Source organism: Symphalangus syndactylus, chromosome 20 (assembly GCF_028878055.3).
Source record: "Symphalangus syndactylus isolate Jambi chromosome 20, NHGRI_mSymSyn1-v2.1_pri, whole genome shotgun sequence".
NCBI classification, from domain to species: Eukaryota; Metazoa; Chordata; class Mammalia; order Primates; family Hylobatidae; genus Symphalangus; species Symphalangus syndactylus.
Window position 1 is genome coordinate 38,385,810 of NC_072442.2, and position 12,986 is coordinate 38,398,795.

A 12,986-nucleotide genomic window follows, 5' to 3' on the forward strand; every position below is an offset into this window, starting at 1 on the left:
TAGAAGATAAACAATGATCATCTAAAATGTTCATATTTTTATTTTCCTAAACAAAAAAGAAATTTTATTTAACTTTTGGCACTACATTGCTAATTCTTTGGTTCTTTCAGGTTGAGGAAACAGTGAGCCAAATTAATATTCCCCTTGCCACCCCTCTTCTGCAACTAAGTAAATTCTATCATAAAAACTGGTATTTTTTGAGACAGGGTCTTACTTTGTCACACAGGCTAGAGTGCAGTGGCATAATCACAGCTCACTGCAGCCTCGACCTCCCAGACTCAGGTGATCTTCCCTCCTCAGCCTCCTGAGTAGCTGGGACTACAGGTGCACATCACAACACCTGGCTTTTTTTTTTTTTTTTTGAGATGGAGTCTTTCTCTGTTGCCCAGGCTGGAGTGCAGTGGCATGATAGTGGCTCATGGCAGCCTCAACTTCCCAGGCTCAAGGGATCCTCCCACATAGCTGGGACCACAGGGGTGCATCACCATATCCAGCCAATTTTTTGAATTTTTCTAGAGATGAGGTCTCCTTGTGTTGCCCCACCTAATCTTTTTGTTGTTGTTGTGCCATTCTTTTTTTTTTTCTCCTGTTTGTAAGGATTTAATCAAGGTCTGTATATAGTTTGGTTACTATGTCTCTTAGGTCTCTTTTCATTTATAGATTCCCCTTGTGATTTATTGAAGGAACTGGGTCATTTGTCCTGTAGAATTCTCAAATTTTGATTTTGCTCCTTTTATCCCCAGAGTATCATTGACCATGTTCATCTGTTCCCCAAATTTCCAAAAACTGGTAGTTAAATTTAGGTGGTTGATCTGATTCAGATTAAACTCTCAGTATTGCATATGCTTTGATCAGGGGCATAATGTGTACTCTGTGTGTGTGTGTGTGTGTTTTAGTGATGTTAGTGGTCACTGCCTGTGTCAGCATTTCACTACCAGGGTAATTTGGCAATGTCTGGAGACAGGTTGATTGTCACAGCTTGGGGGAGGGAATGCTACAGGTACCTTCAGGGGTAAGAGTCAGCACAGCACAGCCCCCTACAGCAAAGTATTAATAGGCCTAAAATGTCAGCAGCCCTGAGGTTGAGAAACTCTGGCCTACTTTTATAATTTCATCAGGTGTTTGTGAAATGGTCTTATTTCTTCTTTCTTTGTTAGCTGGAATTCTTTCATAAAGAGAAACTCTTTGATCAGTTAGTTACCCAAGGTATAGTTCATACAGGAAAGGCAGGATGTATGTTTGATTCTTTCCTAGTTTTCAAAATAATGAATCTTCCAAAATTGACCAATGAACTTTGTGTGTGTGTGTTTTTCTTTTTTAGTATATTATGAACTTACACGTTTTAACATATTTGTGTTGCATTTCATTGCAGTTATTTTTATTTTATTTTTATTTATTCATTTATTGTTTTGAGGCAGGGTCTTACTCTGTCACTCAAGCTGTAGTGCAGTGGTATAATTTCTGCCCACTGCAGCCTTGACATCCCGGCCTCCAGCAATTCTCCCACCTCACCCTCTTGAGTAGCTGGGACCACAGGTACACCACCATGCTCAGCTAATTTTTGTGCTTCTGGTAGAGACGGGGTTTTGCCATATTCACCAGGCTGGTCTTCAAATCCTGAGCTCAAAAGCAATCCACCTGCCTCTGCCTCCCAAAGTGTTGGGATGATAGGCGTGAGGCACCGCACCTGGCAGTTATTTTTATTGATGCTCATTTTTTCCCTTCGTTGAATGCTGGGTGCATCTTCATGTTGGGTTCTGAGTCCTTTTGACATGAGCACATTGTCTGGTGTTGTGCGAGAGAGCAAAATAAGGAAACTGGTGTTCTGCGTTTATCTTGTACATTTTCCCCACACTTGACATCAGCCATTCCTCCAGGGAGTGCAAGTTCACAGTCTGGGCTCTAAGAGAATTATAAGGTCAATGTGGCCATCTTTTAGTATTAAGTCAGATATTCTAAATTATTATTGACTTCCTATATTTGGCCCAAGAGTCTAACCCGATATTTTGGGAAAGAGAGAAGGAATTAAATAAATAAATCTCATGGTTAGAACTGAAGTGATAATATACTTTCATAAGGAAATATAACATAGCCCATGCAGAATAGAAAATTATTTTTGCTCCTTTAGATTTCTAAAGGAATGAAATAAGCTGTGGGAAGAAACTTTAACTGGAGCATCTTACCAGTGTTACTCATGTTTTAACTCTGCTTCAGTAGTTTTTCAGGTTTATTACAAACCTGCAGTAGCCAACTGAACTAATTATCTCTAAACAGGGATTTAGCCAGTGGACTAGGCACACTGAAGCTTTGTGAGAGGGGAAATTGATATTCACATTTTTTTCCAGCTTGTTTTGAGCAGAATATATTCACTTTTTTTTTTTTTTATTGAGACAGACTCTCGCACTGTCACCTGGGCTGGTGTGCAGTGGCACAATCTCTGCTTGCTGCAACTTCTGTCTCCCAGGTTCAAGTAATTCTCCTGCCTTAGCCTTCCAAGCAGCTAGGATTACAGGCGCCCGCCACCATGCCCGGCTAATATTTTGTATTTTTAGTAGAGACAGGGTTTCACTATATTGGCCAGGCTGGTCTGGAACTCCTGACCTCATGATCTGCCCGCCTCAGCCTCCCAAAGTGCTGGGATTACAGGCGTGAGCCACCATGCCCAGTCGACATATTCACATTTTTAATAGGAATAACAGTATACTAAAATCTATTTAGTGCATGTTTTAAGATTTGAAGATGTAATTTGACTCAGTACTTTCCACTTGCATTTTTTTCTTCATTCTGTGCCTGCTAAGACTATTCTAATACTTTATTATAGTTAACCCCTGAGGAAAGAGCTCCCAGAGCTTACGGTGCATTTGGTTGATGTCATATGGACTATTCATTATTTTCTAAATTATTTTGTTTGTATAAAGCAATCTGAAGAGGATGTAAGTTAGTTTGACTCCAAGTTTACACGTCAGACACCTGTCGACAGCCCAGATGACTCAACTCTCAGTGAAAGTGCCAATCAGGTCTTTCTGGTAAGTGAAAGAATTTCCACGTAGTCATGGGAAATTTTAAGTATGAGGATGGGCTCTTCGATAAGAAAATTCAGTTTGCGGCCGGGCGCGGTGGCTCACGCTTGTAATCCCAGCACTTTGGGAGGCCGAGACGGGCGGATCACGAGGTCAGGAGATCGAGACCACAGTGAAACCCCGTCTCTACTAAAAATACAAAAAATTAGCCAGGCGTGGTGGCGGGCGCCTGTAGTCCCAGCTACTCGGAGAGGCTGAGGCAGGAGAATGGCGTGAACCCGGGAGGCGGAGCTTGCAGTGAGCCGAGATTGCGCCACTGCACTCCAGCCTGGGCGACAGAGCGAGACTCCGTCTCAAAAAAAAAAGAAAAGAAAAGAAAAGAAAATTCAGTTTCCTTGCTTTGCAGCTCATCTAGGTAACCTGGCCCACTTTTTTTTTTTTTTTTAAATAAGCCATGCTCTTGTAACTTATTGATACCTACAAAATTGATTTTCATCATCCAACATTTTATTTTAGCAATTAGAGTGGGAATGTACAATTTTTTTTTTTTTTTTTTTTTTTTTTTTTTTTTTTTTGAGACGGAGTCTCGCTCTGTCGCCCAGGCTGGACTGCAGTGGCGCGATCTCGGCTCACTGCAAGCTCCGCCTCCCGGGTTCACGCCATTCTCCTGCTTCAGCCTCTCCCAGTAGCTGGGACTACAGGCTCCCGCCACCACGGCCGGCTAATTTTTTTTTTTGTATTTTTAGTAGAGACGGGGTTTCACCGTGGTCTCGATCTCCTGACCTCGTGATCCGCCCGCCTCGGCCTCCCAAAGTACTGGGATTACAAGCGTGAGCCACCGCGCCCGGCGGGAATGTACAATTCTTTGGAGAGGATGATTCCCTTTTTTTGTTGGGCCACAGACTTAAAATGATATTTGGCTTAGCATCTCAACCAAAAATTAAGTCATAGCAGTGGGAGAGAAAAACTTCCCTAACTACATGTATTTTATTCCTGAAACAGCTATAGATTTTTGGTACCTTTTTTTTTTTTTTTTGAGACAGGGTCTCACCTTGTAGCCCAGGCTGGGTGTAGGGTGTAGTGGTGTGATCACAGTTCCCTACAGCCTTGACCTCCCAGGCTCAAGTGATCCACCCATTTCAGCCTCGTGAGTACCTGGACTACAGGTGTGTGCCACATCCAGCTAATTTTTAATTTTTTTGTAGAGACAGAGTCTCACTATTTTACTCCTGGACTCAAGCTATCTTCCCACCTCGGCTTCCCAAAGTGCCAAAATTATAGGCAGGAGCCATCATTCCTGGCCCTATTTTTGGTACTCTTAACATAAGTAGGGGATTTTTTTTTTTTTTTTTTTTGAGACTGAGTCTCACTCTGTTGCCAGGCTGGAGTGCAGTGGTGCGATCTCAGCTCACTGCAACCTCTGCCTCCTGGGTTCAAGTGATTGTCCTGCCTCAGCCTCCTGAGTAGCTAGGACTACAGGTGCCCGCCACCACGCCCAGTTAATTTTTGTATTTTTAGTAGAGACAGGGTTTCACCATGTTGGCCAGGATGGTCTCGATTTCTTGACCTCATGATTCACCCGCCTTGGCCTCCCAAAGTGCTGGGATTACAGGCATGAGCCACCACGCCCGGCCAAGTAGGGGATTTTTTAACACTAATTATGAATATTTGACATCAAATTATATTGGTTCATATGTAATAGTGAATTCTCATTGTAGAAATATCTGTATAGATTTATAGCTTGTCTCCTCAGAAAAGTAAAGGTTTTAGATGTTGGCCAACAGAAATGATGGATTTATATCAGATGACCATCAATGCATACTATTTTGCTTAAATATCATATGTGCTTGTTTATTACTGTACTTATATGTCACATGAACATCTATCTCATTTTGTATCCTTTTTTTCTTTTGTCATTCCTTTTTGGACTACCTCCAGGGAGAATAGAATATGGGGAAAACAATTGTTTGGGAGTGTTTTTTTTCCCTCTTTTTGAGTTCACTGAATTTGTCACTAACTTAATTCTCATGCTTTTCTTCCCCACACTGCTCACTATGTAACACAAGTAGTGTTGTATCTTATGGGATGGGAAATAAGCTCTAAAGTTAGCATGGAGTTGGGACATGGTGGCTCATGCCTATAACCTTGAGGTCAGGAGTTTGAGACCAGCCTGGCCCACATGGTGAAACCCCATCTCTACGAAAAATACAAAAATTAGCCAGATGCAGTAGCATGTACCTGTGGTGCCAACTACTTGGGAAGCTGAGGCAGGAGAATGACTTGAACCTGGGAGGCAGATGTTGCAGGAGCCAAGATCATGCCACTGCACTCCAGCCTGGGTGATAGAGTGAGTGAGACTCTGTATCAAAAAAAAATTAATTAAAAAAAATGAAGTTAGCATGGAATGCAAAAGTTGTGTATAGTACAGTGTGGTTTCAAGTAAACGACACTGAATAGTAACAATCCCATAAATTAGTAATATAGAGCACATAGGCAAAATATAATCTTACAGTATGAATTACATAAGAGATAAAAGATGAGTGAGTGCATGCATGTTTTTAAATTCAAGTTTGATGCGTGCATGATCAAAGGTACGGCATCTCTGTTAGTAAGATCTTAGGTTCAGTTAGGGAAGTGGGCATGAAACACTTTAATTTTGGCTTTTTTTTTTTCTCTCTTATGTACTACTGACATGGAATTTATACCTTTGATTTAACATAGAGACCTTTTCATCAATTGAATATTGCAGAATTTCAAATTATGTGACAGTTTTTCCCCCACAAAATAGAAGCATTTTATTTAGCTACCAACAAATCCAAAGTTGTGGTAAAAGTGAGATATTGAAGCTTTCATTGCCAGTTAAAGTATTGTTGAGCTTTTCATAATTACTTAAATTGGCTATAACTGATGAACAGAGCAACTCATTTATTAGGTTGTAGCCAGAATTCTGTACATAAAGTGGGTCTCTTTAAACATTAGTAAAAAAAAATAGGCTGGACACAGCAGCTCATGCCTGTAATCCCAGCACTTTGGGAGGCTGAAGTGGGTAGATCACAAGGTCAGGAGTTCCAGAACAGCCTGGCCAATATGGTGAAACCCCATCTCTACTAAAAATACAAATATTAGCCAAGTGTGGTGGCACACATCTATAATTCCATCTACTCGGGAGGCTGAGGCAGGAGAATCACTTGAAACCGGGAGGTGGCAGTTGCAGTGAGCCAAGATTGTGCCAATGCACTCCAGCCTGGGCAACAGAGCGAGACTCTGTCTCAAAAAAAAAAAAAAAAAATCTGCATACATAAGAAGAGAATATGCATGAACAAAATCAGCAGAGCCTCACATTCAAGGATTTTCTATACAAGAAACCATTCGTAAAATATGTGCTTGGAATTACTAGGGTTTCTCTTGCAAACATTTTAATAACACCTCATTCTTTTTTTTTTTTTTTTTTTTTTTTTTTTTTTTTTTTTTTGAGACGGAGTCTCGCTCTGTCGCCCAGGCTGGAGTGCAGTGGCGCAATCTCGGCTCACTGCAAGCTCCGCCTCCCGGGTTCATGCCATTCTCCTGCCTCAGCCTCTCCGAGTAGCTGGGACTACAGGCGCCCGCCACCACGCCCGGCTAATTTTTTTGTATTTTTAGTAGAGACGGGGTTTCACCGTGGTCTCGATCTCCTGACCTCGTGATCCGCCCGCCTCGGCCTCCCAAAGTGCTGGGATTACAAGCGTGAGCCACCGCGCCCGGCCCAACACCTCATTCTTTAGGGGTGTGGTTATATATGTCATGTTATTAGATCTTTACAGCAACTCTCCTGGGTAAAGCGGTTATTACTAGGTCATTTTATAGAAGGAAAGACAACCAGTACTTTTTTTTGCTTTACTTCAGTAGCTATTGGCTCCTTCAATTTGACGTTTCAATCCTGGCACATAGTGGGGCCTCAACAAATATTTGTTGGAGGAATGCCATTTAAAATACGATGATTGGATAGGAGAATATTTGAGGGCATTAACATTTTTTAAAAGTCAAAAAAAATTACAATTGGACTTATGAGATTTTGATTTTTTGTGTGTATTTTCTTTTATCTTTTTTTTTTTTTTTTTGAGACGGAGTCTCGCTCTGTCGCCCAGGCTGGAGTGCAGTGGCACGATCTCGGCTCACTGCAAGCTCCGCCTCCCGGGTTCATGCCATTCTCCTGCCTCAGCCTCTCCGAGTAGCTGGGACTACAGGCGCCCGCCACCGCGCCCGGCTAATTTTTCGTATTTTTAGTAGAGACGGGGTTTCACCGTGGTCTCCATCTCCTGACCTCGTGATCCGCCCGCCTCGGCCTCCCAAAGTGCTGGGATTACAAGCGTGAGCTACCGCACCCGGCCTTGTGTATTTTCTTTTAAAAAGAAGCTTCTCTAGGCTGGGCTTGGTGGCAGGGGAGGCTGAGGCGGGTGGATCACCTGAGGTCAGGAGTTTGAGACCAGCCTGGCCAACATGGTGAAAACCCGCCTCTACTAAAAATACAAAAATTAGCTGGCCGTGGTGGCACACACCTGTAATCCCAGCTACTAGGGAGGCTGAGGCAGGAGAATCTCTTGAACCTGGGAGGCAGATAGTGAGCCGAGATCACACCACTGCACTCCAGCCTGGGTGACAGAGCAAGACTCTGTCTCAAAAATAAATAAATAAAGTATATAAATAAATAAATAAGCTCCTCTTTTGGCTTCCTCCAATGTAGTCTCTTTGAGTAGGAAGAAATTGTTATGATTTAAACTAGTAAATTCTTTTTTTTTTTTTGAGATGGAGTCTGGCTCTTATTGCCCAGGCTGGAGTGCAGTGGTGTTATCTTGGCTCACTGCAACCTCTGCCACCTGGGTTCAAGTGATTCTCCTGCCTCAGCCTCCCAAGCAGCTGGGATTACAGGTGCCTGCCATCACGCCTGGCTAATTTTTGTAGTTTTAGTACAGGTGGGGTTTCACCATCTTGGCCAGGCTGGTCTTGAACTCCTGGTCTCGATCTGCTGACCTATATCCGTCCGCCTCGGCCTTCCAAAGTGCTGGGATTACAGGTGTGAGCCATTGCGCCCGGCCAACAGGCAAATTCTTATATCAAAAAACTGAGTTAGACTTGGTCCCTGGAGCTGTTTTCCATCCCTAAAAAGATGATGTCAAGCTATCATGTATAATAAATAACAACTCAGTTGACCACATATTTTCCTTTAAGCCTAATGATGAAATAATATTATAATGAAATACTTAGAAGTTTTAAGGGAAAAGAATCCTTTAAGTCATTAAATTAAAATTTAAACCAAAACAATGACTTCACTGTTTTAGGATAAAATTGGCATATGAAAGGTTTGATAGTGAACAACAGTAAGATTAACCTACTAGAGCCTTTGCCTTTAGCTTTTACTGGGCAACACAGCGAGACCCTCATCTCAAAAAAGAATAAAGTATTGCAATATTTATTATATAGGCAAATATTTTTCAACTTAAGTACTACCCTCATCAAGGGAAGATTTGTTTGATTAGACCCCCACACAGGCTGGCCACTTCCTCATTTCTACTTTTTCTTTTCTTTTTGAGATGGAGTTTTGCTCTTGTTGCCCAGGCTGGAGTGCAATGGCATGATCTTGGCTCACTGCAACCTCCGCCTCCTGGGTTCAAGAGATTCTCCTGCCTCAGCCTCCCGAGTAGCTGGGATTACAGGCACCTGCCACCATACCCGGCTAATGTTTATATTTTTAGTAGAGACAGGGTTTCACCGTGTTGGCCAGGTTGGTCTCGAACTCTTGAGTTCAAGAGATCTACCTGCCTCGGCCTCCCAAAGTGCTGGAATTACAGGTGTGAGCCACCGCGCCCGACCTCATTTCTACTTTTTTAAATAAGTCAATTTTCTTTAAAAAATAACCTCTTTTGGCCACGCGGTGGCTCATTCCTGTAACCCTAGCACTTTGGGACGCAGAGGCAGACAGATCGCTTGAACTCAGGAGTTCAAGACCAGCCTGGCCAACACGGTGAAACCCTGTCTCTACAAAAAATTAGCTGGATGCAGTGGCATGTACCTGTAGTCCCAGCTACTTGGGAGGCTGAGGCAAGAGAATCACCTGAGTCCAGGAGGCAGAAGTTGCAGTGAACTGAGATCACGCCATTGCACTCCAGCCTGGCTGATGGGAGTGAAACCTTGTCTCAAATAAATAAATAAATAAATAAACTCTTATTAAAAAAAAAAAAAAGCAAATCATGAAACAAAACAAAACCCAGGACTCTGAGTGAAAAAGATCTCTCCTTTAGGGGGCTAGGCGGTGGAAAAGAGAATACATCATGAATTTCACGTTCTCATTTGTCTTCCTTAATGACTTATATGTATATATATTTCCATTGAAGACGTAGATATGCATTTGATCACCGACATTTGTTTGTATTTTGAGTCATAAATTAAGGCATTTCCTGTCCAGAAAGCACCTGACAATCTTATAAAAAACAGGGAATTTTAAAATCACAAATGCAAATAAGAAGCCAGGCACAGTGGCTCATGCCTGTAATCTTAGCTCTTTGGGACACCAAGGTGGGTAGATTGTTTGAGCTCAAGAGTTTGAGACCAGCCTGGGTAACATGGAGAAACCCTGTCTTTACAAAAAATAAAAAATTAGTGGGGCACGGTGGCATGTGCCTGTAGTCCCAGATACTCAGGAGGCTAAGGTGGGAGGAGCGCTTGAGCCCAGGAGGTCGACGCTGCTGTGAGCTGTGGTTGCACCACTGCACTCCAGCCTGGGTGACAGAGTGAGACCCTATCTCAAAAAAAAAAAAAAAAAAAAAAGGAGTGCAAATAACAGATGACCTTATAAACATCAAAAGTTGTATCTTTATTTATAATAAGTTTTGTCTATATTTAATGAAATATATTGGACAAGTAAAAAATGTAACCGTATGCATATGGCTTTATTTTAACTTGGCCCTGCCCACTACTCTGCCCTCATCTCTTTTCCTTCCCACTGAGTCCTTCCACATTAGCCACACCACAGCAAACCTGACAAGCTTCTGCCTGAAATAGCACCATTGCACTTATCTCCCCTCACTCGCTCGCCAGACTGGAGTGCAGTGGCACAATCTCAGCTCACTGCAACCTCCACCTCCCTGGTTCAAGCGATTCTCCTGCCTCAGCCTCCCGAGTAGCTGGGATTACAGGTATGCACCACCATGCCTGGCTAATTTTGCATTTTTAGTAGAGGCGGTGTTTCTCCATGTTGGTCAGGCTAGTCTCGAACTCCCGACCTCAGGTGATCTGCCCGCCTCGGCCTCCCAAAGTGCTGGGATTATAGGCATGAGCCCCCGTGCCTGGCCACCACGATCAATTTCAGAATATTTTCATTTCTCCCAAAAAGAAATCCCATACTTATGAGCAGTCACTCCCCATTTCCTCCATCCCTCAGTCCTAGGCAACCACTAATTTACTTTCTTTTAGGATAGGATTTGCCTATTTGGACATTTCATATAAATGGAACCATACAATTCGTGGTCTTTTGTGACTGGCTTCTTTCGAGTAACCTAATGTTTTCAAGGTTCATTCATGTTATAGCATGTGTCAGTACTTCTTTCCTTTTGTTTTTTTATGGCTCAATCATATTCCGTTGTAGGAATGTAACACATTTCACTTATCTGTTTATCACTTTTTTTTTTTTTTTTGAGATGGAGTCTCAGTCTGTCACTCAGGCTGGAGTACGGTGGTGTGATCTTGGGTCACTGCAGCCTCCGCCTCCTGGATTCAAGCCATTCACCTGCCTCAGCCTCCCAAGTAGCTGGGATTACAGACACGTATACCATGTCCCACTAATTTTTGTATTTTTAGTAAAGATCGGATTTCACTATGTTGGCCAGGCTGGTCTCAAACTCTTGACCTCAAGCGATCCTCCCGCCTTGGCCTCCCAAAGTGTTGGGAGGCACCACGCCCAGCTGTCTCCACGTTTTGACGATTATGAATAATGCTGCTATGAACATTCACGTATAAGTTTTTGTGTGGACATGTGTTCTCATTTCCCTTGGGAATATGATGAAGCCTGGCATTGCCAGGTCATATGGTAACTCTATGTTTAAACTTTGGAGCAACTGCCAGACTATTTCCAAAGCAGTTCCAACTTAATTGCAAAGCATTTTACTTTCCCTCCAGCAACATATGAGTGTTTCAATTTTTCCACATTCTCTTCAACACTTGTTATTATCTATCTTTTTATTATAGCCATTCTTGTGAGTGTGAAGTGGTATCTTAATGTGGTTTGGATTTGCACTTCCCTGATGGCTAATGATGTTTCTATGGCTTGAATGTCTGTGTCCTCCAAAATTCATGTTATAACCTAAGACCTAATGTGATGATGTTAAGAAGTGAGGCCTTGAAGGTGGTGATTAGGTCATGAGTGCTCTGCCCTCATGAATGAAATTAATGCCCTTATAAAAAGCCTTCACATAACATTTCTTCTTCTTTTTTCCTTTCTTCTCCTGCCATGTGAAGATGCCACTGTGAGAATGGGAACAATGGAACAGGCCCTCACCAAATGCCAAATGTGCTATCACCTTGATTTTGGATTTCCCAGCCTCTGGAACTGTGAGGAATAAATTTTTTGCTTATAAATTACTCAGTCTCAGGTATTTTGTTAAAGCAGCACAGACAGTCTAGGACAGAAATTGAGTGTATTTTCTTGTGCTTATTGGCCATTTATTTTCTTTCTTTTATTTTTACTTATTTATTTATTTTTAGGCGGGGTTTTGCTCTGTTGCCCAGGCTGGAGTGCAGTGGTGCAATCTTAGCTCATTGCAACCTCTGCCTCCCGGGTTCAAGTGATTCTTGTGCCTCATCTGCCTGAGTACCTGGGACTACAGGCATGCACCACAATGCCTGGCTAATTTTTATATTTTTAGTAGAGATGGATTTTCGCCATGTTGGCCACGCTGGTCTTGAACTCCTGGCCTCAAGTGATCCACCTGCCTTGGCCTCCCAAAGTGTTGGGATTATAGGCATAAGCCACAGCACCTGGCCCTTATTGGCCACTTGTATGTCTTCTTTGGAGAAATATCTGTTCAGATCTTTTGTCCATTTTAAAATTGGGTTATATCCTTTTTATTATCAAGTTGTAAGCGTTCTTTATGTATTCTAGATCCAAGTCCATTGTCAGATACAGTAGTCCCCCTTATGCTTTCTGCAGTTTCAGTTACCTGCAGGCAGCTGCAATCCCAAATATTACAGTATTTTGAGAGAGAAAAAACTATTCATGTAACTTATATTGAAGTATATTCTAGCCGGGCACGGTGGCTCACACCTGTAATCTCAGCACTTTGGGAGGCCAAGGTGGGTGGATCACAAGGTCAGGAGTTCGAGACCAGCCTGGCCAATATGGTGAAACCCTGTCTCTACTAAAAATACAAAAATTAGCTGGGCGTGGTGGCAGGCACCTGTAGTCCCAGCTACTTGGGAGGCTGAGGCAGGAGAATTGCTTGAACCTGGGAGGCGGAGGTTGCAGTGAGCCGAGATGGTGCCATGCCACTCCAGCCTGGGCTACAGAGCAAGCCTCCATCTCAAAAAAAAAAAGTACATTCTAATTGTCCTCTTTTATTATTAGTTATTGTTGTTATTCTATTACAGTGCCTAATTTATAAATTAAACTTTATCGTGGGTATGTATTTATGTACGTATAGGAAAAAAACATAGTATATATAGAGTTTGGTACTACCTGCAGTTTCAGGTATACACTGGAGGTCTTGGAACATATTTTCTTACATATATATCTATAGATTTATAAATATATATTTATATATAGCTATATATTTATGTATCTATATATCTAGAAATATATGTTTATATATCTATATTTATCTATACCTATATATAGATATATAGATAAATGTATGTGTGTGTGTGTATATATATATATATATTTTTTTTTTTTTTTGAGACAAGATCTTAGTCTATCGCCCAGGCTGGGGTACATTTATG

The 12,986-nt window shown here is 42.1% G+C and overlaps 1 long non-coding RNA gene across 1 annotated transcript; it reads left to right on the forward strand.

The window, feature by feature from the left end:
• The first annotated feature begins 2,581 nt into the window (after positions 1 to 2,581).
• Positions 2,582 to 11,630, forward strand: LOC134735238 (uncharacterized). Its single transcript, XR_010118172.1, has 2 exons — positions 2,582 to 3,026; positions 11,508 to 11,630. It is a non-coding gene; the product is annotated as an uncharacterized lncRNA (long non-coding RNA).
• The last annotated feature ends 1,356 nt before the right edge of the window (positions 11,631 to 12,986 follow it).